Genomic DNA, 24,857 nt, shown 5'->3' with positions numbered 1-24,857 from the left:
AGCTGACAACAAGCTAGGTAAACTTCAGCAAATGTTTGGCAGACAAAAGGGTCAGAATCTTTACTAGACAAAGAGATCTTGCACAACAGGGGGAAAACTAGCAAGGGACATGAACCCACTGGTGAAGTCAAAGAAGCCATCTTTAAGAAATAAACAGAAGGACAAATACCTGTTTACAAGTGTGTTCACTGCAGTACCGCTTAGAACAAAACATTGCAAAAAAATCCCTGAAATGTTTAACAATTGAAGAGTGGTTGAATAAATGATAGCATATTTATGTGATGTCATTTTGGGCAGTCATTATAATTGTGCTTGAGAGAATATCTACTATCAGGGGACCAAATGTGAAGTTTCATTTTTAAACAATGGAAAACTCAGTATGCGTATGAGAATGCCCCTGTCCCCACGTGCCTGCTGCACACACAAGAGCCCGTTAACAATGGAGCTCTGTGTGTGATGCAATTATATGGGATTTTTATTTGCTTCTGTATTTTCTTTTATATTTTATGTTTCTGTTTTCTAAATTTCTATAATGAGCTTATGCAAGCAAGTTATATGTTATTTTTTTTATTTTTATTTTTTTTGCGGTACACGGGCCTCTCACTGTTGCGGCCTCTCCCGTTGTGGAGCACAGGCTCTGGACGCGCAGGCTCAGCGGCCATGGCTCACGGGCCCAGCCGCTCCGCGGCATGTGGGATCTTCCCCGACCGGGGCACGAATCCGCGTCCCCTGCATCGGCAGGCGGACTCTCAACCACTGCGCCACCAGGGAAGCCCTATCTATATGTTATTTTAATAAATCAATACCTGTTAAGTTGGTGCATGAAAAAACTGAAAACACTGTGGGAACAAGTAGATATAGGTCATGCTTATTAGTAGAAAATCATAATATTGTAAAGGTGTAACTTCTCTTTAATCTATTTATTAATAAGTTAATCTATAAACCCAGTGAATCCCAATTAAGACACTAAGAGGATTTCACTTTCAAAATTTGTCAAAAGGATTCAAAAGTCACCTGGGGGAAAATGTGCAAAAATAGGGCAATTCTGTAAAAAATAGTAATAAAGGGAGGGATGGTACCAACAGATCTCAAAATGTATCCTGAAGCTGTTGTACAATAATCAATATGTTTGGTTTCAGGAAACAAATGAACAGAAGGGACCACCCTCTCCCCCATCCCCATACATAAAAACAGGAATCAAGTTAGCTGTCATCATTCCGGGTACAACAAACAATAATAACCCCTAATCAGGAATAGTAAAGATTATGACCAACCCCTTGCATTTGCAGGACTATGTACCATTTAATCTAATGTCTTCTGACATGACCTCATTTAGTTCTCCAGGACAGTCACAGTGATTCCCATGTTACTGATCAGACATTGAGGCTGTTGGGGAGCTCCGAGTCCACGTCAGGGTCTCTGATTCCCTGCGCAGGGCTTTTCTCTCTCGTACTCTGATGATAGTGACGGAGAGCATCTGTTGAAAAGGCAAGTGCTCCGTTTCCCAACACATGCCAATTTGGGCAACGTTACGGGTTAGGAATCTATCTCAGCCGGTCCTACAGTTTGCATTGCGACCTTGGGCGAGTCGCTTCCCCTCTGTGCACGAGTTCTACTGCATCTCCACGCTGTAGATACCTTTGATTTATGCTGAATGTCTTGCTGAGGTAATTGAATTTTCAAGGTGGTGTGTCATAACTCATTCCTAAAAGTTTGAAACACAAGTTAATAGGCAACACTGAAAGAACTGGGGTCCTGAGCAACTCTGTAAATCCGATTCTACAAAGCGCATTTGTCATCCCCTTGGAATGACTGTTCGGGGGAGATGTGCATACACTGGCCTGGCTTGCTCTCTTTCCAGCTCAGACCGTGTACTTTCAGGCAGGAGGCCACTTCTTTCCCTCCAAAAGCCACGCCCTCCTCTGGCCTCCAGCACCAGCTCTAGCACTGCTCTGACTCCATCTCTTTATATATGTCGGTGTTAATCCGTCTTCTCAGGGCAGTATTCCTTGCCATGTAGCCTTTGAGCCCAGCGCAGAAGCTGGAACGTCGTGTGCACTTGCGGAGTGCCTGTGTAACAGATCAGTGAATACCCAACCGTGGCTAATAGGCTTGGCTTCTCCTGCTGTTTAAGACTTTGTGTCTTTGAGTTGAAGACTTTGTAGTTGAAGACTTCTAGAATCTTAGCATAGGACTCTGTGATTCAGGGAAATGACAGAGTCTTAGAAATTGAGTGGAGGCAGCATGTGGGCTACATACATGAGCTACAGAGACAGACACCCTGGGTTTGAATCCCAACTGGATCCCAGTTCTCCAGGTCAGGGCAGCATGCGCTGTCAGGGCCCCCGTCATGGCCCACCAAGACTGTTCAGTGCGTTCCCATCCCACCGGCAGTATCTGCATCTCCACGCCTGAGGGATTTCCCCTAGAACTCCAAAAGCTCCTCTGTGGTGGAGGGTGGGGGGGAGTGCCATGTAATCAACACTTCCCTTCCCCTGCCCAGCAGTTCTCAACCAGCAACACTTGGAATTAACATTATGTTGAACCACATGAAATTGCCATTCCTGTAGGTCAGACATGATCGGATAATGGCAATTTTGTCGGTTCAGTCTAGTATAAGTACTGCGGCTCCCTTGTCCCTTGGGTGGGATTGTTGGTAGAAGCAGCAGGCTTGTTACTCCACAGAGCTTCCCCATCGGACTGATCCAGTCATCACCGTGTAGCTGGCTTAACAGCGCACTGTTGATTGCCTGGGTACCTTTCTTGTGTTACTTCCCCACTTCCCTACTGATCACCTCTCAAATCAGCTATGTGCTTTTCAGTTTTGTCTCAGGGTCTGCTTCTGGGCAACACCAACCCAACCGACTCAGGGCTTCCCTTTTGGAGGATGGCTTCGTTGTTGAGATCAAATGAGATAATGCACGTGAAGCACAGAGCGCACAGCAAGTGTGAAGCAGTAGCAGCTGTTACCCCTTCCGCGTCTAACGTGTTCCTCTGAGAGGCGTGGTAGCTGAAGCCCGGCAAGGAGAGGCAGCTTTTCAGCACCACTTCATGGCTTAGCATGGGTTCCTCACTGAAGCCCGGCAAGGAGAGGCAGCTTTTCAGCACCACTTCATGGCTTAGCACGGGTTCCTCACTTTTGGCTGAGCCCAGGGTAGGCGATGCCAAAGGCAGACAGACCACCGGCTCGCTCCCTCCTCGCTTTCCTCAAGCTGTTGCACGATAAGTGTGATGGGGTCACTAGTCAGACCTCCCCTTTGTTCACACGTGCAGGGATTCATCCAGGTGCGCGTGTGCTTGTGCACAAATCTTGACTGTCCGACGGGGGCGTTGGCACATGGGAGGGTGGGGCTTCCCCGAGTAGACCAGAGAGAGGACAGGGCAGGGAGTCAGGAGTAAGGTCCCCAATGTCGTATTTGCTGCCAAGACTCTACCCTGGCTGTGCTGCTTTGTGCAAACGGCAGGATTCTTGGGCGGAAGGCTTGCCAAAATGTCAGCTCCAAACAGACTGAGGGATAAGACAGGTGAGCATTTTGGAGCGACTTCTCATTCAGCCAAAAGTTGGACTGGCGCCTATAATGGAAAAACATCTCATTGCTGACCACTCTGTGGCTCTGATGTAGATGTGAAGTTCTCCTGAAGATACAGACTTCTCTCTGTGCCCTCCTATCCAGGTCTGGTTTAGGTGGGCCAGGTGGGAAAATAATCTGACACGATGACAGATGGTGACCTCCTGAGAAACTCCTTGTAAAGGAGGCTGCCTTGCTGTGCTGGACACGATTCTGGATTTGGAATTTGGCCCTGGCTGTGTCACTAACTCAGTGGCAAAGCCCTAACATGTTAAGCCAGTTTCCTCCTCTGTCAGGTGGGAATTCTAATGTGTCCCTGAGACAATCCTGCAACTATCTTTCAGGAAAGATGGCTCAGGCTGGTAGGAACCAAATTCATCCTGTCAGCCCCTCTCCCACGTCTTCCTTATTGCTGGGCAAGAGCTGGAGCCATAATTCAAGTTCTAGGGGATATAACAAGCTATCGAGTGTGTGATCTGCACCAGGGCTATTGTCTAAGAGGCAACATTTCCCAAAGTTTGTGCTAGAGAGCAACATTTTTGTGAACCGTATTCCTCACTAAAAGGCTTCTGTGGTGATTAGGTTAGCATGCCAGTTACAAAAGAAATGTTAACTCACTTTAGGTCAGTTGAATTAAAACCAGCATCAATTTATTAAGCATTTATCATATCAAAGCCCAGCTTGAGGCACATGGATGCAGAAGGGAATGATACACGAGCCTGACCAGAAGGGGCTCAGCGTCATCTGGAGAGACAGACTGGTGAGCTCATTATACCATAGATGTGCTAAGGGTTAGAGCAAAGGTGTATACAGGGCATGGGGCTAGCACGGGGAAGAGGTGATTCAGTCTGGATGGGAGTGGTCAGAAGGTCTCACCCGTGTCTGTTTGTTTTAAGGTTGGGTAAATTTGCGTGGTGGCAAGATGACTCACACGACTTTCCCCAAAAGCACAATACCATATATAAGGCACAGAGGCTTGAAGCAGCAGGGAGTGTTTGGGGAGCTGTATGACATTTGACAAGTTTAAATGGATAGTTCCTGAGAGAAGGGGCATATCACCTGGCATGGCTCCACAGCCACGTCCTCTCCATGTATTATTATGAAAAATAGAAATTGAATGTGTGGCTGTGTTGACCCTTTGGAAACACCATAATCAAATATAGACAGCTACTCAGATTGTCTGAGTCACCAAGGAAAGGATGCTGCAGAAATGTGGCAGCTAGGAGACAGCCAGGCTGATAGAGGTGACAGGCACGGGAGATGCTGACAGAGATGGGAACTCTGCACTTCAGTGCTGTGATGCTGGCAGGGCTGGATTCACAGAGTGTACCCTCTGCAGCAGTGCCTCGCAAGCTTGGCTGTGCATACGTATCATCTGGGGATCTTGCTGAGGCCTGAGGTTCTGCATTTCTAACAAGCTCGCAGGTACTGTCCATGGTGCGTGTCCTCAGACCTCACTTTAACGAATCTCTAGAGAAGGTGTTGGCAAACTGTGGCCTGCTACTTACTTTTGTGAGTAAAATTTTGTTGGAGCACAGCCATGCCCATCTGTTTATATATTGTCTATGGCACATTTACACTATGAGGGCAGAGTTGTGTAGTTGTGACAGAGACCATATGACCTGAACAGCCTGAAAAAATCACTATCTGGCCCTTTACAGAAAAGTTTGCTTACCTCTGCTCTAGAGTAATGGTTCTTGAACTTGGCCATACAGTAGAAATACCTGGGGAAGCTTTAAACATCTCAATGCCCAGGATGCACCAAAACCAATTAAATCATAATCTCTGGAGGTTGGCTTCAGTCATCAGTATTTTTTAAATCCTCAGGTGATTCTGACATGCAACCAAGATTAAGAAGCAGTGCTAGAGAGGCTGCCATGGTTCTGATTCATATTATGCCTGCAATTTAAAAACACACCACTAGGAGGCAGTGGCACTAGTTAGGGTATGCACAAGAGGCAGAACTATTAGGAACAGCTATCTGGATAACTCCAACTGGCTCTGGCCACTAAGATCTAGTATAATTAGAACTTGCAGTAAAACTGAGAAATCACTCATAGGTGATCATCTAATATCAGCCACCTGTCTTACTCAGCTAAGGCAAGCCTGCGGATCTGTGGGCCTCAGAACTTGGCACAAGATTAACGGCTTGAGACTTTAACAAATGACTCTAATGGAAATTGCTTTTTGCCTGGACCTTATCTTTTCCAGTCTTGGCTGTTCTCATCCGAATTTTGCCCTGGGCTCTTTGTCAGGATTTCCACTCCATGGGTGGTATATCCTGTGACTTAAATTAAACCAATCATAAGTATAACTAGAATCTGCGTGGCTCTCAATAGCTTCTAAAGGACTTTCACATTTATTATTTCATTTGGATCTTCACAAAACCCTGTGTGTGGAGTTTATTTCCAATTTACAGGTAAGGACACTGAGGTTCCTAGAATGGAAGTGACATTTTATAGAACTAGTGAGTGGTGGAGGTGGGACTCTTACTCAGATCCGTCCACGAACCAGTGATGGCAAGGGTGAACGCCCTCCCAACTGGAGAAAATGATCATTTTGGCCAACGTTACAATGTTGTTTCCCCCTCCCCCCGCTGCTGCAGCAGTGTCTCTCCTGCCTCACTTCCTGTGTCTCTCTTCCAACTCCTTTCAAACGAATAAAAGATTTTACAGCTTCTTTATAAATACTCTGCAGGTTTCAATCCAGCCTTTTTGTAGATTCAAACAAAATCCCTGAAGGGGTTTGGTTCCCTCTTCTTTCTCCTTTCTGTTCAATACGTTTAAACCATTTTAAATCTAATGCATCAGAACTGTTTTTGAACTCAGGTACCCGGTAATTGACTCACAGATGTGAGTTTGACCACTGGCTCTTGTGCTGACACTTGAGACCACCGTAGGTCATGGGGAAGACAAATAACCTCCAACCTGAATTCAATTTCATTTCCTCTGCCCCAGTGAAACTTTTTCACCTGTCAGCCTCATGGTCCTTGAGAACAAAGAACCAGCTTCTTTGACTCTGACCTGGGTCGGCTGTAGTGTTTGGAAGGTGCTGAGAGATGGATTTTGGGCCCCTTTGGACTGGCCTTTTGCCCTGGGACACGGTTGTTGGTTGGATTCCAGCCTCCAAATTAGTTTTCTGTCTGAAAGTCCTTACCTGTTACTTTGGTGAATGAAGTGTCCAAACCACAAAGGTGAAAGGAGAGGAGAAGTCTAAGTACTTGTTGTTGAATGTGTGCTTCGTCTCCTGCTTCATTCTATCAGGGAATCAATTTCTGATGTGCTCCTCTGAACAGAGAAAATGCTTAACTAAGCAATCCATGATTAAATGTTCAATGGGGAATGTCAGTTTGGGAATGGACAATAAATATAAGTGAAGAATATTCGATGATTATCAACCTTTGGAGATTAACTGCACTCAAGTGGGCTGGTCAACCGGGATGATGGAGGTTCTGATAAATAACCCGGATATCCTGGGACAGAACTACTTTTGTCGCTTTAGTCTTTAATAGAGTTGGTTCATTAAGTGTACTACAATGAAATTTGATTTCATTTTGATATGTTTTGTCTTTAGAGATTAATGTACTTCAAATCGTAAGGAAACAAAATATTTGTTAGAGGTGGTTTGGGGAAATATGGGTAATTACAGAGGTCTAATGGGATGTGCTGAAGCTAAGATCAGTCAATGGTCACATTAAATCAGAGGGTTTGGTAACAAATCGTGGACACTAAACTTGAACTAGTTTAAGCAAAGAATAGTATTTATTAGAAGGCTTTTAGAACAGCTCATAGAATCAAAGGACAAAATGAGAAATCAGGCCATGGAAAACCAGGGCAAGTCCATGCAGAGAAATAGGTCTTCAGATGCCACAAAGACTGTCCCTCTGTGTCTCATCTGTCCCCAGCTTTACTCTCTCCTTGTAAATTCCCTCCATACCTGCAGGGTCACCTGCAGCTTCCAGACTCACATCTCAAAAGTTCGCCAGTGAGAGGAAAAGGGATCTTCTCTCCAGTCTCAGTTAATGCTCTTTGAGGAAAAGAGTCTGCTTGGTCAGACTAGGGGTCCCATGTCCAAGCCCTGGGCCAATCACTGTGGCTGAGAGGTAGGGCTGGGAAAGTAACAGCTCCTACTCAGAACAGAAGACAGGGCTGTAGGGAGGAGAGTGGCTCCTAGAAGTGTGGATGACACAGGCTTGGCCTTGGGGGCAGTCACTGAGAAGCAGCCGCTCTAATTTCTCTCTGTACATTTATGACTTAGGAAGAGAATACAGAAAACTCTAGGGACCATTTATGGAGATGTATATATGTGACAGGTCTTTAGATAGATTATCCCACTAGGTCAAGCCACTGAGATAGGTATAGTTGATATGCTCATTTTACTTACGAGAAGCAAAGGTCCGGAGAGGTTAAATAAGTTGCCCAGAGTGACGCCACTGATAGGAGGAAGAGCTAGAGTCGGATGCACACTGGGTGTGGCCTCAGAGCCAGTGTTCTCTGAGGCTAGGTAACCATTAGGGTATGTTGCCCCCCTATCAGGCTCCACGTTGCAAGCTTTCCAAAACACAGGTTTGTTCATGGTATTCCCTTGGTTAAATGGTCATGTACCACCTTTACTTACAGGGTGAAGTTCAAACTCTTAGTCCTGGCTGGCAGAGCCCTTCCACCCTCTCTCCCGGTCCTTTTCCCTGAGAAAACCGACATCGAATTAACCAACAGTAATTGAATCCTTGAGGCTGGGTCCCACCTCTCCTCTATAGGATGTACGGCTCACCATCCCACACCACCCACTGCAGAGAGTCGTTGAAGCCCACTGTCTTCTACCTCGTACACACCACAAGGCATCAAGTCTGGGGCAAAATAACCCCCGAAGTGTTCAAAGTTTCCAATCCCCTGGGTAGCATCAAAGGGAGAAAGCTATAATTGGTGCATAGCATTTAAATTCCAAAAATATCCTTAAAAATCTTTTTATCATTATGAGTTAAAAAAAAATCAATAGATCTTGAGCAAAACTCCCTTCCTTTCTCTTCCTTTCCCTCCCTGCCTCGCCATGCCCTTCCTTTCCCATTAACCCGCCCCCATCAACCGGGTGTTCAAGTTTGTTCTTATTTTAAGAAAGCGAGAGAGTGGCATGGACATATGTACACTACCAAACGTAAAATAGATAGCTAGTGGGAAGCAGCCGCATAGCACAGGGAGGTCAGCTCGGTGCTTTGTGACCACCTAGAGGGGTGGGATAGGGAGGGTGGGAGGGAGACGCAAGAGGGAGGCGATATGGGGACATATGTATGTGTATAACTGATTCACTTTGATATAAAGCAAAAACTAGCACACCATTGTAAAGCAATTATACTCCAATAAAGATGTAAAAAAAAAAAAAAAGAGAACCTCTATTGAGCTTGGGTGGTTTCTCATTCCAGAGGGCAGGGCAGCCTGCCTATTATGGACCTGCCTTTGTTCACATGGCCCAAGTACATTGCAAAGTTGTCACAGCAAAGTCCTAGAACACGGCATGTCTCCCGACTGGCTTCTTGGGGATGCGTTACCCTCCATCAGTCTCTCACAGGTGTGGGATTTATTTGCTCCCTAAAGTGAGACTGTTGGCCAGGCTGCTCAGAGGGTCTGTATGTGCTTGATGGGCATTAGTTATCCTGGTCATCACTGAACAGGATGAGACCCACCCCTGAGCCGAATCAAGGGACAGGCTGTGGAGGGGAGTGGGGCTGCCTGGGAGGCCTGGAGAGGGGAGGGCGTCTGTGGGTCAGACGGAGAGAGGGGAGGTGAGTCTGAGGGATGAGTCAGAGTGGCACAGCTGGAAGTAGACATGACGAGGCAGCTGGCAAGATCTCCCCAAGGTGGCTCATCCCCTGGTCCCAGAAAGAGCACTGGACTGGGAGTCAGCAGGCCTGAGTTTCCTTTTTGACTTTCTGTCATTGACTCAGTGTGAAGCACAGGCAAGTCACATCCACTCAGTGACTTGCAGTTTCCTCATCTGTCAGATATGAGGATTGATCAACATTGATCAGTACTGTGGCCATCATCCAAAATGCAAAGGCAGACACATGCACAGTCACGGCAGCCCTGCGTGATTTCTGCTCTAATGCCCGATGCCCGTCTGGAGCTAAGTTCAATTCCTGTCCCATAGGAACGCTGGGAGTTTTATAATTTCTTTATGATTTCCCCACTGCTGACCTCCTCCAAGGGGGGACCTGCCCAAAAGAGATGCTCCGTAGAGATTCCTGAATGAATGAATGAAGAAGGCAGGCAGCGCTAACGTTAGAGCAATTCCTTCTTCATGAGGAATGTGTTGTGTTGTCAAGAGGGTGGCTTTGACTCACAGGTCTGGGTTTGGATCATGGCTCCACCAGTAGCCGATGAGTCACAGTTTGTAAAACGCAGACGGCATTTTCTTCTTTCCAGGGCTACCGTGAGGGTTTGTGACAATGCTTGAAGCATCCGGCACATGAAGGGTGTGTAGTGATTGGAGGAAGAGGTTGGGAGGGGCCAGGCGAGTCATGGGCTTGATATCAGATGGATCGTGAGCCACCCGGGAAGACTAGACTCTGCTCCAAGCCCCTGGACATCGAAAAGCTTGATATTGTGACGTTTGTCATTACTTCAGGTTGTGGAACTTGTAACAGAGTTTCTTTCTTTTCCACCTGCAATTCAGTGTGTGTGTGTGTGTGTGTGTGTGCGTGTGTGTGTGAAATGGAAAGAATCCTCCTGTGGTTGCAACCAACTCAGAAAAACATATATTTGATAGTATCCCATTCCATTGAAGTTTCCTAGTTAAAAACATGCACATTAACCATCATGTTGGGTGAGACCTTGGTGGAGTCACCTGCTCTGTTTCCATTTCTGTGTTTATTGTATGATACCGATGACGCTCTTGAGCCTGATTCTTTGCCTCAGGGTCTGCTTCTGCTTCACTTGGACTCAAACTAAGGTCCTTTGGGAAGAGGACAAGACACCTTCTGGCCAACTTGGCCTCCTCTGATGAATGGAGGGAGGCACTGGGGAGCCATGTGAATGACTTTTCATTTTCCGTGATGAGTGACAAACATGATCAGATGAGGTAGTAAGAAAGGGAAACTACTTCCCTTGCTGTTGGCTTAAAGATGGGTGACTTTGAATAGGAGTCCTAAGCCCGAGGGGCCTGAGGAAGACGGGGCAGCCTCTGGATTTGCTCCGTCCCTTGTTTGGTGCAATCCAGAGATTTTGCTGCTCCTCAGTGGGGTAAAGAGAACCTGCCTTGTTCATCTTTCAAGGGCAAGAACTGTATCTTCCGCTTCTTTTTTATCCCCTTATTGGAAAACCACGTCTTTTCATGTTTGTAATTGTTCTTAAGATTCTGGAGAGAAAAATGGCCTGATTCTTTTAAGAACAAAGCAAACCCTCAGTGAGGAACATTTTCTCACTGGTTGGAAAAGTACACTGGGAAATCAGAAGGTGTGTGATTAAGAATCTCTTGTCTTCAGTTTGTGGCTTTGGGAGGAAGGGAAGCAGAAAGCTTCCGTGACGCAGGGAAAGGGTTTAACACTTTTCTTGAGGTTCCGGGGGAGTGAGTGCTGAGGGAGCTTCTGTAGGGAATCGGTGCTGATTCCATCATGGAATCGGACTGAGAATTCTTCTGCTCCAAATGCCACCGGGAAGCTGCCCGTGAGCCCTGTTCATCCCCTTCAGCCGCACTGCGCTCACGCGGGCTTCCGCACCTCCTGCCTCCTACCCTCCCAGCCACACCTGACACTGATGCTGGGCTGCCCTCTCATCTCCCCATTCCTCCTCCCGCCTGGGCCAAGTTCAAGCTCTAAACCTGGGCGCAAGGCCCTTCATGACCTTTTCCTGCCTTCCCGTCATGGCACTTTGTGTCTGTCCAGCCGCCCTGCCACTGTTCATGCTATTCTCTGTGCCTGGAATGCCCTTCCTCACGTTGCCTCCTCGGCTAAGTCGTACTTACTCAGCACGCCAAAATTCAAATGTTTTTCGGACACACCCAGGTGTAAATGATTAACTCACTTCTTTTTGCTTGGACAGGCTGTTGATACACCTCTCTTACTCCCTGTCACTCTGCATAATGGTGTGTTTAATTGCCCAGCTCCACTGTTGGGATGTGACTCGCTGCAGGGGTCACCATGTCAGACTCATTCTGATTTTCCAAAGGGGGCGCAGTGCCTGGCCCATGACGGGCACCTCGTGTAGGTTTGTGAAAAATAATTGGATGTCCTTGAACTTTACTTTTTCATGTTCACATGTTCCATCTTTTCACATAAGCCTTAAACACCTCGAGAGTAGGTGTGATTTATTTCAGATTCTTTTTTTTTTTTTTAAGCAAGAAACTGTTTTATTAAAGATGCTTTGCTGGCTGTAGAGTTACAAGGATAAAAAGACATGGTCTCCTGCCCTCAAGTTGCTCAGACTGTGCTTGATAGGGGTGGGGTGAGGGGAGGTAAATACATGAATAAATAATAAAAATAAGGCTAATACTCTATAGACAGACATTAGATTCTTTTTCTAATCATTACTGATCTCCCATGGCCCCTTTGCCAGCCTGGGCAGGTCCTTGTGCATGATAAGTGGCCATTGGATAAGAGAAGGGATGACATTCACTCTTCTAGCTTTGGAGCTCAGCTCGGAGTCTTCTGTCTCACACGGAGACGCTGTCAGAGAATATTTTTATCATCCTGTCATGTTTAGAAAGCCGGGTGCTTGATCCAGGTCATTTCTAAGTCAAAAGTGAAAGCGTCTCCGGATCCCTGTGCTCAGAGAAAATCCCCGGCAGGGGCTCCTGCTTCAGGAGATGTGACATTTGCTTCTGCAGCATATCTCACACACCGTGGGGTGACGAAAGGTAATTTAACACCTGTCCAGGCCTCCATAGAGGCTCTCCAAGTGGGCTGATGGGATGTCAGGCACCGTGCTAAGAGAGGGGCTGGAGCCCACAGTATTAGAGTCCAAGCCCCTCCAGCCACGGGCCCTGCCCCCTCCTTGGTTTCTATTCACAGGGCAGCCCTGGCTGGTCTGCACTCAGAAGCCAGATTCCTCTGGTAATAACACACCTTCTCTGTGGTTCCCTGTGGGCTCCACGGTGTAGGGCAGTGCTCGAGGGCATGGCAGTGGGCGGCTGCTTCCTGGGTCTGTCCACAGCGAGCACTGGATCCGAGATGCAATTGTCTACATGGTCTCCCAGGTCTAGGCATCTGTTGTGCAAGGGTACCCGAGATTGTGTAAAGCTTGCAAAATGATTCACTGAGAAAGACAGCCCAAAATATGAAGTATGGTGGATTTACCCAGCAGTACTGCGACGGCTGTTCTATTTCCAAGCAAAGTAATATGCAGTTTGGTGTAATGTTAACCTCTTATCTCTTTCCTTCTGGGAACTGGGAAGAATCCCCTGAGTCAGACCAGACAAAGCTTTCAGTGTTTCAGCAGTGGGGATGGAGGCCTGGAAATATGGTACAGTGAAGTTATCTTATGCTTCGTTAACTAATGCAAATTCAATGAGAGAGAGAAAGGAAAATAGAAAGATCCAGATAGAGATAGAGACAGAGAGAGGGAGGGGGAGGGAGAGGGAGAGAGACAGAGAGGGGAAGGGAGAGAGACAGAGAGAGGGAGAGAGCGAGCGAGCAGTTAGCAATTTGCCCGGTCTGGTGGTTATACCTGCCATTCTCAATGAGCCCATTTCCAGGCAGGAGTTGGACGTGACCATGAGGCTAGTCTGCCCTTGCTCTCGGTACCCGTGAGCCTCTTCCAGGTTGAGCCCCTGGTTGTGGTCTCACTGTCTACAGAGGTGTGCTTCTTACATCCGGCCGTCTTTATTACCTGCTGCCCATTACTGAATCCATTATACAGAGAAGCATCTTTTACTGGGCAGGGCTGTATGTACCAAATGAGGCAAACTGTAGTTTAGGGACAATTTAAGGGTTTCTCAGGGGACGATTTTAACAGAAAAGACTTATGTGCCGAACTGTAGACGCCAATTTCTGTGTCAGATGTGACTCCACTAAAAGGATAACTAATGATGAGTACAACATAAACAGTCGTCATAACCATTCTTCACTGTACTTACTCAGTCCGGCCAACAGGAGAGGTACTTTCCATGGACTATCTTCATTTTATCTTCACAACAATTCTGTGCATCAGATATGATGGTATTTTGATGTAACCTTTTTAATTGAGGTATACATTTCACAGAGTATGTTTTGGTGACTTTTTCACATGTGTACACCCATGTTACCACCACCCTGATTAAGATAGAGCATTCCCATCCCACAGCAAGTTCTCCCATGCCCCATGTCCCCCGTTGAAATGATCATTGTTCTAAGACTATAGCTTCTTTCTTGCAACATAACGTTTTTGACATTCATATTATTTATATATATATGTGTGTGTGTTTATATATACATATATGGAGTTACATCGTGACAAACCCATCATAAGTTGAAAATATTGTAAGTTGAAAAGACATTGAATACACCTAACCTACAAACATCATAGCCTAGCCTAGCCTAGCCTACCTTAAATGTACTCAGAACACTTATATAAGCCTACGGTTGGGCAAAATCATCTAACACAAAGCCTATTTTCTAATAAAGTTTTGAATATCTCATGTAATTTATTGAATGTGGTACTTAAAGTGAAAAACAGAATGGCTGCCTGGGTACAGAATGGTTATACGTGGATGGGTTATTTACCCTTGTGATTGCGTGGCTGAGGTGGGGGGGGGCTGTGAGCTCTCTGCCGCTGCCCAGCATCTTGAGAGAGTATCGTACCACATATATCTAGCCCGAGAAAAGAGCAAAATTCCAAACTCCAAGTCCGGTTTCCACTGATTGCATGTTGCTTTTGCATCATTGTAAAGTTGAAGAACCTTAAGTGGAACCATCTAAGTTGGGGACCATCTGTATATAGACATGGTGGTCTGGAAGTCAAGGTAAGTTACATAAGGTCACACAGCTGGCCAGTGGTACAGCGTGGTTTTGAGCCGAGCTCCATCCTGCTCCAAGGGCTTTTAGCCACTGCCTCTGTGTGGGGAGGGTCATGGCAGCTCCAGTTTTCTAGTCCCAGGAGAGAAGCCTACACAGGAGCAGGTGAACATGTACAGACTGAATACAAGCACGTAGACTACAGGATGCAGTAAATGTGCTCGTACCTCCAAGTGCCCCTTCCCGGCCAGTTGTCTGCAAATGGATTAAACCTTGGAAATATAAGCATTTTCCAGCATAGGAGGCTAGGCTATCACTAAAGCCAGAGGCTCCATCCCTTTATTCTGAGTCTTGATTCCTGAATTTAACAGAAGAGGTGTTACTTTGATGTTCGAATCGTGCCTTTGATCAAAAGCTTGCTAGCTCCCGAGTGTCTCTTAGAACAAGACAGTAGTTCTGTTGTGCTTGCGTGTGTTGTAACATTTTGGACAGCAGAAATGACATTTACGTGAAACAGCCATCCTTGGAATGCATGAGATAAGACACTTTCAACAGCTCCTCGAAGAAGAGTCTCCAGCATTGACGTTAAATCACACAGAAGTAATAGTGTATCATCCTGCTTCCCCTTCTCTACCTGGTGCTAATTAAAATCCTGATAACAGGACTCAGTCAACATCCAGATGAGGAAGACAAAAGCAACGCTTAAAAGTGTTCAGATGAAAGTACAGTTAAGCAGAATGAAAACAAACACCCCCCTCCCCCCACATACACAGTCTTCATTCTTATTTGGCTTCTACTGGATGAGGTGATGAACAAACAGGTAATTGCTAAGGCTCCCCTGCTCCCCACCCCCCGGAGTTTCCCTTTGAGAAAATTGAACAATTACTTTGTGCAATGTTATCAAAGTTTATTCAATTGTTCTCATCAGCTTTGTCCAGTTACCACGTTTAGCTGATTTGCATATTGCATAGCAGAGTGGTGAAGGTGTTCCCATAGTGGAACCTCATTACTTTTGAGCAGAGAGAGGTTGTAAATTAAAGGTGGTTCGAATCCTTTCCTCTTACAGATTAGGAAACTGAGGCTCGGAGAGGTGAACTGATCTGACTAAGATTCATACAAGCTAGAGATAGGGCAGGCTGTGCCCCCTGCTTCCCAGAACCCCCATCTGTCTGCAGGGCTCTAAATGGGCAAACCCCCTGTGGTCCCCATCGAGGCTGGAGCACGCGTCCACATTCCTGCACGTGTCCACATTCCTGCACGTCTCAATTAGTTCCAATTTAGACATGACATCAAGCATGCACTTAAAATGCAAATCCATCCTGACAGGACCAGAAATAAGAAAGGCGGATTATTCTAGTGCAATTCAATAGCTCTAGGATCTTGGAATTTTGAAGCCACAGGCTAAATGGTCCTTAATGAAACATTGTTCCTTCTTGGAGGGTGAAAAACTAACTTCTAACACTTTGCATCTCTATCCCTGTCTCAGAATCCTCTTCCTAGACCTCTTCTTTTTTTGTTTTGTAACAAAGACAGTAATTAGCTCCTAAGAAATTTTGAAGAGAAAATAATTTAAAATTAATACAGAAGATGGAAAAAAGGGAAGGAGTCAAGATGGCGGTGTGGGAAGACGTGGAGTTAGCGTCTCCTCACAACTAGGGTGCCTGCCAGCTGCTGCTGGGGAACTCTAATCCCCAAGGAGAGGGGAGGAACCCCAGAGTGAACCGGTAGGACGTAGGGGGATGGAGGGGGGAGGAGAAGTGGAGGCCAGACAAGACCGGTGCCCCTGAGGCCGGGGAGATCAGGAGAGGCAGGTGGGAGGGGCTCTCCGGGAAGAGCGGGAGAGGAGCGGAGGGCGATTGCCTGGCTCACTGGGGCCGGGGAGCCTGCTGAGCTCCCTCCGGTTCCCCTGCTCCAAAGCCCCATCCGGGTCACGTGGGTGCTGGACGCATAGGAGGGAGGCTGGGGAGATCAGGAGAAGCAGGCGAGAGGGGGCCTCTGGGAAGACCGGGAGAGGAGCGGAGGGCGATTGCCCCTACCACGCGGACACGAGGAGTCTGCTGAGCTCCCAGGCCATTCCCCTGCCCTCCAAGGGCCCCCCTTCCCCCCCCAACCCCCATGCACATTGGTCCTGGGGACATAGGAGGGAGACCCAGGAGATCAGGAGAGGCAGGTGAGAGGGGCCCTCCCAGACCCCAGACCGGAAGAGCAGGAGAGGAGAGGAGGGCATTTACCCCACCAACTGGAGCCCAGGAAGCCTACTGGGCTCCCAGGTGAGGTCCCCTGCCCTCTGAGACCAGGGGTGGTGGGCAGGCCTGGGCCCCTTCTGTTCCTTGAGCCTAAGCACCACCCCTCACAGCCCCCAGGGCCTTTTCCAGCCCTGTGGGTCCTGAGCATTGGCCCCGCCCTCCACAGCCAAGGCCCCCCCCCCCCGCCCCACCCTTCTTTCCTCCTCCACTTTTTTAATATTGTGGTACTGATGTATCTTCCAGTTGTTGATTCATCTGTATTTTTATTTTTACCTTCTTTCTAACATATCTGTTAGTTTCCTAGTCTAATTTTACTTTTTACTTTGTTATTGTTCTCTCTCTCTTTTTTTTTCTGTTGCCCCATGCAGCTTGTAGGATCTTCATTCACAAGCCCAGGGTCAGGTGGAAGCTCCTGCAGTGGGAGCTCCAAGTCCAAACCACTGGACTAACAGAGAACCTTAGACCCCAGGGACTATTCATCGGAGTGAGGTCTCACAGAGTTCCTCATCTCAGCACTAAGACCCAGGTCTACCCAATAGCCTACAAACTCCAGTGTTGGAAGCCTCAGGCCAAACAACCAGTAAAACAGGAACACAATCCCACTCATTAAAAAAAAAAAAAAAAAAAAGGCAAAAAAAGATGTCACAGATGAAGGAGCAAGGTAAAAAGCCTACAAGATCAAATAAATGAAGAGGAAAAAGGCAATTTACCTGAAAAAGAATTCAGAGTAATGATACTAAAGATGATCCAGAATCTTGGAAATAGAATGGAAGCACGGATTGAGAAAATACAAAAAATCTTTAACAAAGATCTAGAAGAACTAAAGAACAAACAGAGATGAACAACACAATAACTGAAATGAAAAATATACTGGAAGGAATCAATAACAGAATAACTGAGGCAGAAGAACGAATAAGTGAGCTGGAAGACAAAATGGTGGAAATAACTGCTGAAGAGCAGAATAAAGAAAAAAGAATGAAAAGAATTGAAGACAATCTCAGAGACCTCTGGGACAACATTATATGCACCAACATTCGAATTATAGGGGTCCCAGAAGAGGAAGAGAAAAAGAAAGAGTCTGAGAGAATATTTGAAGATATTATAGGGGAAAACTTCCCTAACATGGGAAAGGAAATAATCACCAGGAAGCACAGAGAGTCCCATACAGGATAAACCCTAGGAAATACACACCGAGACACATATTAATCAAACTAACAAAAATTAAATTCAAAGAAAAAACATTAAAAGCAGCAAGGGGAAAACAAAAAATAACATACAAAGGAATCCTCGTAAGGTTATCAGCTGATTTTTCAGTGGAAACTCTGCAGGCCAGAAGGGAGTGGCAGGATATACTTAAAGTGATGAAAGAGAAAAACCTACAAGCAAGATTACTCTACCCAGCAAGGATCTCATTCAGATTCAATAGAGAAGTCAAAAGCTTTTGAGACAAGCAAAAGCTAAGAGAATTCAACACCACCAAACCAGCTTTACAACAAATGGTAAAGAAACTTCTCTGAGCAGGAAACACAGGAGAAGAAAAAGACCCATAAAAACAAACCCAGAACAGTTAAGAAAATGGTAATAGGAACATACATATTGATAATAACGTTGAATGTAAAGGGATTAAATGCCCCAACCAAAAGACACAGACTGGCTGAATGGGTACAAATACAAGACCCATATATATGCTGTCTACAAGAGACCCACTTCAGACCTAGGGACACATACAGACTGAAAGTGAAGGGATGGGAAAAGATATTCCATGCAAATGGAAATCAAAAGAAAGCTGGAGTAGCAATACTCGTATCAGCTAAAATAGAGTTTAAAATAAAGACTGTTACAAGAGATAAGGAGAGACACTACATAATGATCAAATCAAGAAGAATATATAACAATTATAAATGTTTATGCACCCAACATAGGAGCACCTCAATATATAAGGCACATGCTAACAAACATGAAAGGAGAAATCGACAGTAACACAATAATACTAGGGAACTTTAACACCCCACTCACAACAATGGACAGATCATCCAAAGAGAAAATAAGTAAGGAAACACAAGCTTTAAATGACACAATAGACTAGATAGATCTAATTGATATTTATAGAACATTCCACCCAAAAGTGGCAGAATACACTTTCTTCTCAAGTGCACATGGAACATTCTCCAGGATAGATCACATCTTGGGTCACAAATCAAGCCGTGGAAAATTTAATAAAATTGAAATCATATCAAACATCTTTTCTAACCACAACGCTATGAGATTGGAAATCAATTACAGGAAAAAAACTGTAAAAAACACAAATACATGGAGGCTAAACAGTGTGCTACTAAATAACCAAGAGCTCACTGAAGAAATCAAAGAAGAAATAAAAAAATACATAGAAACAAATGACAATGAAAACATGATGACCTCAAACCTATGGGACGTAGCAAAAGCAATTCTAAGAGGGAAGTTCATAGCAATTCAATCTCACCTCAAGAAACAAGAAAAATCTCAAATAAACAGTCTAACCATACACTTAAAACAACTAGAGAAAGAAGAACAAAGAAAACCCAAAGTCAGCAGAAGGAAAGAAATCATAAAGATCAGAGCAGAAATAAATGAAATAGGAACGAAGAAAACAGTAGCAAAGATCAATAAAACTAAAAGCTGGTTCTTTGGGAAGATAAACAAAATTGATAAACCCTTAACAAGACTCATCAAGAAAAAAAGGGAGAGGACGCAAATCAATAAAATTGGAAATAAAAAAGGAGAAATCACAACTGACACTGCAGAAATACAAAGGATTATAAGAGACTACTAAAACCAGCTCTATGCCAATAAAATGGACAACCACGAAGAAATGAACAAATTCTTGGAAAGGTACAATTTTCCAAGACTGAACCAGGAAGAATTAGAAAATATAAACAGACCTATCACAAGTAATGAAATTGAAACCATAATTAAAAATCTTCCAACAAACAAAAGTCCAGGACCAGATGGCTTCACAGGTGAATTTTCTTAAATATTTAGAGAAGAGCTAACACCGATCCTTCTCAAACTCTTCCAAAAAATTGCAGAGGGAGAAACACTCCCAAACTTATTCTACGAAGCCACCATCACCCTGATACTGAAACCAGAAAAAGATATCACAAAAAAAGAAAATTATAGACCAATATCACTGATGAACTTACATGCAAAAATCCTGAACAAAATACTAGCAAACAGAATCCAACAGCACATTAAAAGGATCATACACCATGATCAAGTGGGGTTTATCCCAGGGATATCCCAGAATCCCAAGGATTCTTCAGTATACACAAATCAATCAATGTGATACACCACATTAACTAAGGAATAAAAACCATATGGTCACCGCAATAGAGGCAGAAAAAGCTTTTGACAAAATTCAACACTTATTTATGATAAAAACTCACCAGAAAATTGGCAGAGAGGGAACCTCCCTCAACATAATAAAGACCATATATGACAAACTCACAGCAAGCATCATATTCAATGGTGAAAAACTGAAAGCATTTCCACTAGGATCAGGAACAAGACAAGGATCTCCACTCTTGCCACTCTTATTCAACATAGTTTTGGAAGTCCTAGCCATGGCAATCAGAGAAGAAAAAGAAATAAAAGGAATACAAATTGGAAAAGAAGAAGTAAAACTGTTACTATTTGCCAATGACATGATACTATACATAGAAAATCCTAAAGATGCCACCAGAAGACTACTTGAACTAATCAATGAATTTGGTAAGGTTGCAGGATACAAAATTAATGCACAGAAATCTCTGACATTCCTATACACCAACAACGAAAAATCAGAAAGAGAAATTAAGGAAACACTCCCATTTACCATTGCAACAAAAAGAAGAAAATACTTCAGAATAAACCTCCCTAAGGAGGCAAAAGACTTGTACTCAGAAAACTATAAAACACTGATGAAAGAAATCAAAGATGACATAAACAGATGGAGAAATATACCATGTTCTTGGATTGGAAGAATCAATATTGTGAAAATGACTATATTACCCAAGGCAATCTACAGATTCAGTGCAATCCCTATCAAACTACCAATGGAATTCTTCACAGAATTAGAACAAAAAATCTTACAATTCGTATGAAAACACAAAAGACCCTGAATAGCCAACGTGATCTTGAGAAAGAGAAATGGAGTTGGAGGAATCAGGGTCCCTGACTTCAAACTATACCACAAAGCTACAGTAATCAAGACAGTATGGTACTGGCACAAAAACAGATATATAGATCAATGGTACAGTATAGAATGACCAGAGATAAACCTACACACATATGGGCACCTAATTTATGACAAAGGAGGCAAGAACATACAATGGAGAAAAGACAGCCTCTTCAATGAGTGGTGCTTTGGAAACTGGATAGCTACATGTAAAAGACTGAAATTAGAACACTACCTAACACCATACACAAAAATAAACTCCAAATGGATTAAAGACTTAACTGTAAGACCAGACACTATAAAACTTTTAGAGGAAAACATAGGAAAAACACTCTTTGACATAAACCACAGCAAGATCTTTTTTGACCCACCTCCTAGAGTAATAGAAATAAAAACTAAAATAAACAAATGGGACTTAAAAGCTTTTGCACAGCAAAAGAAACCATAAATAAGACAAAAAGACAACCCTCAGAATGGGAGAAAATATTTGCAAATGAAACAGCAGACAAAGGATTAATCTCCAAAATATACAAACAGCTCATGGAGCTCAATATCAAAAAAACAAACAGTGAGTTAGCCTACCAAGGAAGACAAACAGATGGCCAAGAGGCACATGAAAAGATGCTCCACCGTCACTAATTATTAGACAAATGCAAATGAAAACTACAAAGAGGTATCACCTCATGCTGGTCAGAATGACCATTATCAAAAGAGCTAGAAACAATAAATGCTGGAAAGGGTGTGGAAAAAAGGGAACCCTCCTACACTGTTGGTGGGAATGTAAATTGATATAACCACTATAGAAAACAGTATGGAGTTTCCTTAAAAAACTAAAAATAGAACTACCATATGACCCTGCAATCCCACTACTGGGCATATAGCCCGAAAAAACCATAATTCAAAAAGAGACATGCACCACAATGTTCATTGCAGCAGTATTTACAATAGCCAGGATATGGAAGCAACCTAAGTGTCCATCAACAGATGAATGGATAAAGAAGATGTGGCACGTATATACAATGGAATATTACTCAGCCATAAAAAGAAATGAAATTGAGTTATTTGTAGTGAGGTGGCTGGACCTAGAGTCTGTCATACCGAGTGAAGTAAGTCAGAAAGAGAAAAACAAATACCGTATGCTAACACATATATATGGAATCTAAAAAAAAACAAACCAAAATGGTACTGATGAACCTAGTTGCAGGGCAGGAATAAAGAGGTAGATATAGAGAAAGGACTTGATTACATGGGGTGGGAGGGTGAAGCTGGGGCGAAGTGAGAGTAGCATTGACGTATATACACTACCGAACGTAAAATAGTTGGCTGGTGGGAAGCAGTGGCATAGCACAGGGAGATTGGCTCGGTGCTTTGCGATGACCTAGAGTGGTGGGATAGGGAGGGTGGGAGGGAGGCTCAAGAGGGAGGGGACATGGGGACATGTGTATGCATGTGGCTGATTCGCTTTGTTGTGCAACAGAAACTAACACGGTATCGTGAAGCAATTATACTCCAATAAAGATGTATTAAAAAAATTAATACAAATAATCTAGATAAATTTGAGTTTTAAATCTTAGTGACTAAAAAATATCATGGAAGTTATATACTTTTTTAAAAACCTTTTTTATTGGAGTATAGCCAATTAACAATGTTGTGATAGTTTCACGTGCACAGCACAGTGACTCGGCCATACGTATGCATGTATCCATTCTCCCCCAGACTCCCCTCCCATCCAGGCTGCCACATAGCATTGAGGAGAGTTCCCTGTGCTATACAGTAGGTCCTTGTTGATTATCCTTTTAAAATATAACAGCGTGTACATGTTCCTAGACCTCATTTGGACCTTGCTTTTATTTTAAAACTTTTATTATGGAAAGTTACCAACACATGCAAAAGTGAGAGGGCTGTATAATGCAGGCCAGTTTAACGATGGCCTACATATGGCTCATTCTGATCTGGCTCCGTCGTCTCCCGCTTTCCCACTCACTGGATGATTTTAGAGCAAACCTTAGGCATTGTAACATTTCGTCTGTACCGTCTTCATTTGGTCGTTCAGTATGGAGCTTGTGTCCTATTTTTTAACGTCACTATATTTTACATCAGTGAAACGTGTGCTTTATGAAAATTTAAAATAATGAAATGTTATGTAACCATTAAAATGATATTTTTGACATGGGAAGTTATCCTTCATAGTTTAAGATAATTAAAATCCCAATGGAATGAATGTTCCATTCTGTAACACACACAGAGTCAGAAAGGGTGTGTATCAGGTCGCAGTTTCTTCTTCTTTTTGCTCATTTTTCCTCTGCTTTTTTCAATAAACATGCATCATTTTTGTAACAGAAAGAAAAGAGCCCAAGGGTTTAAAGTCATTCATAAAGACAGTGTGATAGGGGCTTCCCTGGTGGTGCAGTGGTTGAGAGTCCGCCTGCTGGTGCAGGGGACACGGGTTCGTGCCCCCGTCCGGGAGGATCCCACGTGCCGTGGAGCAGCTGGGCCCATGAGCCATGGCCGCTGAGCCTGCGCGTCCCGAGCCTGTGCTCCACAACGGGAGAGGCCACAACAGTGAGAGGCCCGCGTACCGCAAAAAAAAAAAAAAAAAAAAAACAGTGTGATAGATTGGAAAAGGGATGTTGAATTCTACTAGTTAGGTTGTGGGATGATGTGCCAAAGAAGAAGAAATGGCCACTGATGTGTGTGTGTGTGTGTGTGTGTGTGTGTGTGTGTGTGTGTGTGGAGGGAGTGGTCTCCTTAATCAAACTCAGTGGTAACAGTAGTAAAAGTGATTAAGATTTTTCAGTTTAACACGTTTTATGAAGCACCCGCTTTGGACCAGGCATTGTGCTACTTGTTGGGATTACAACTGTGAAACTAGAAAGGGAGCAAACACGTTAGACTCTTATTACTCCAAGCATGGTCCAGTGATCAGCATCACCTGGGAGCTTGTTAGAAATTCAGATTCTCAGGCCCCGCCCCGGACTTAATGAATCAGAATCTGTTTGTAATCAACTCGGTGGAGGGGGGGATTCAGATGCACATTAAAAGTCTAAGAAGTGCTGGGCTAGAGCAGGACAGCCTTGACTCCTGGGACTGTGTCTCATTGGTTTCTGCCTTCAGCCTCACTCAGAGCCTGTTCAGAGGAGGGAATGGTGGAGAGAGAGGCCAGGGGTACAAACTGGCACTTGAAGTGGGTTCCTGATGGGCCCATGGTGACCAGGTGAACGGATGATCGTCCTTACACACTGTTCCCACTCCTGCCCCACAGCCTTTCTGACTCACCACTGCCAAGGAAGCATCTTCAGACACCTTGGCCAGGCATTCGAGGCCCAGGACAGAATAGGCCTATTCTACCGATCTCTTTATTCTTGAACTTCCATCTGTCCTCTCAACACTGTGCTTTGTCCCCACCATCAGCAACTCAAAACATTGGTTCGCATCTTCCATGTTCTTTAAAGCTCAGATGCCATGCCATCTCCTTCAGGAAGCCTTCCAGGTTTACATAACCAGCGGAATCTCTTCCTTCTCCATACTTTGGCAGGGCCTACCGTTGATGCCATTCGCTGGTCCCTCATGCATGTGCTGCTGCATATAACCTTAAGCTCCCACAGCCTCAGTCTCCTCACCTGTAAGATGGAAATCCCAGTTTCTTCCTTACAGGGAGTCTGGAGGATAAGTTGAGAAGTGGATAGCCAGCACTTAAGATGATGTCTGTCCTAGTATATTCTAGGAACTGTTCTAAGCTTATTAATATCAGAAAAACATTGAACTTCATGATAATTCTATGAGGTAAGGACTATTATTCTCCTTATTTTACAGATGAGGAGACAGAGACACAGAGCGATTGATGGACTTGCCCAAGGTCACCACAGCAAGTGAAGGGGAAAACAGAGGTAAGCTCAGGTGTCTAGATGTCTACCTAACTCAGATGTATGTAC

At 44.5% G+C, this 24,857-nt stretch overlaps 1 long non-coding RNA gene across 1 annotated transcript in view; it reads left to right on the top strand.

Moving 5' to 3' along the window:
* Positions 1 to 24,857, top strand: part of LOC132417127 (uncharacterized) — a 365,235-nt gene that overhangs the window by 91,222 nt on the left and 249,156 nt on the right. Inside the window, exon 3 of the long non-coding RNA XR_009517761.1 lies at positions 24,739 to 24,812. This is a non-coding gene — a long non-coding RNA (uncharacterized lncRNA). The remainder of the gene's footprint in view (positions 1 to 24,738; positions 24,813 to 24,857) is intronic.

This window comes from Delphinus delphis, chromosome 20 (genome assembly GCF_949987515.2).
Source record: "Delphinus delphis chromosome 20, mDelDel1.2, whole genome shotgun sequence".
Lineage (NCBI taxonomy): Eukaryota > Metazoa > Chordata > Mammalia > Artiodactyla > Delphinidae > Delphinus > Delphinus delphis.
The sequence above is the reverse complement of the archived record's forward strand: the minus strand, read 5'-3'. Positions and strand labels throughout refer to the sequence as shown.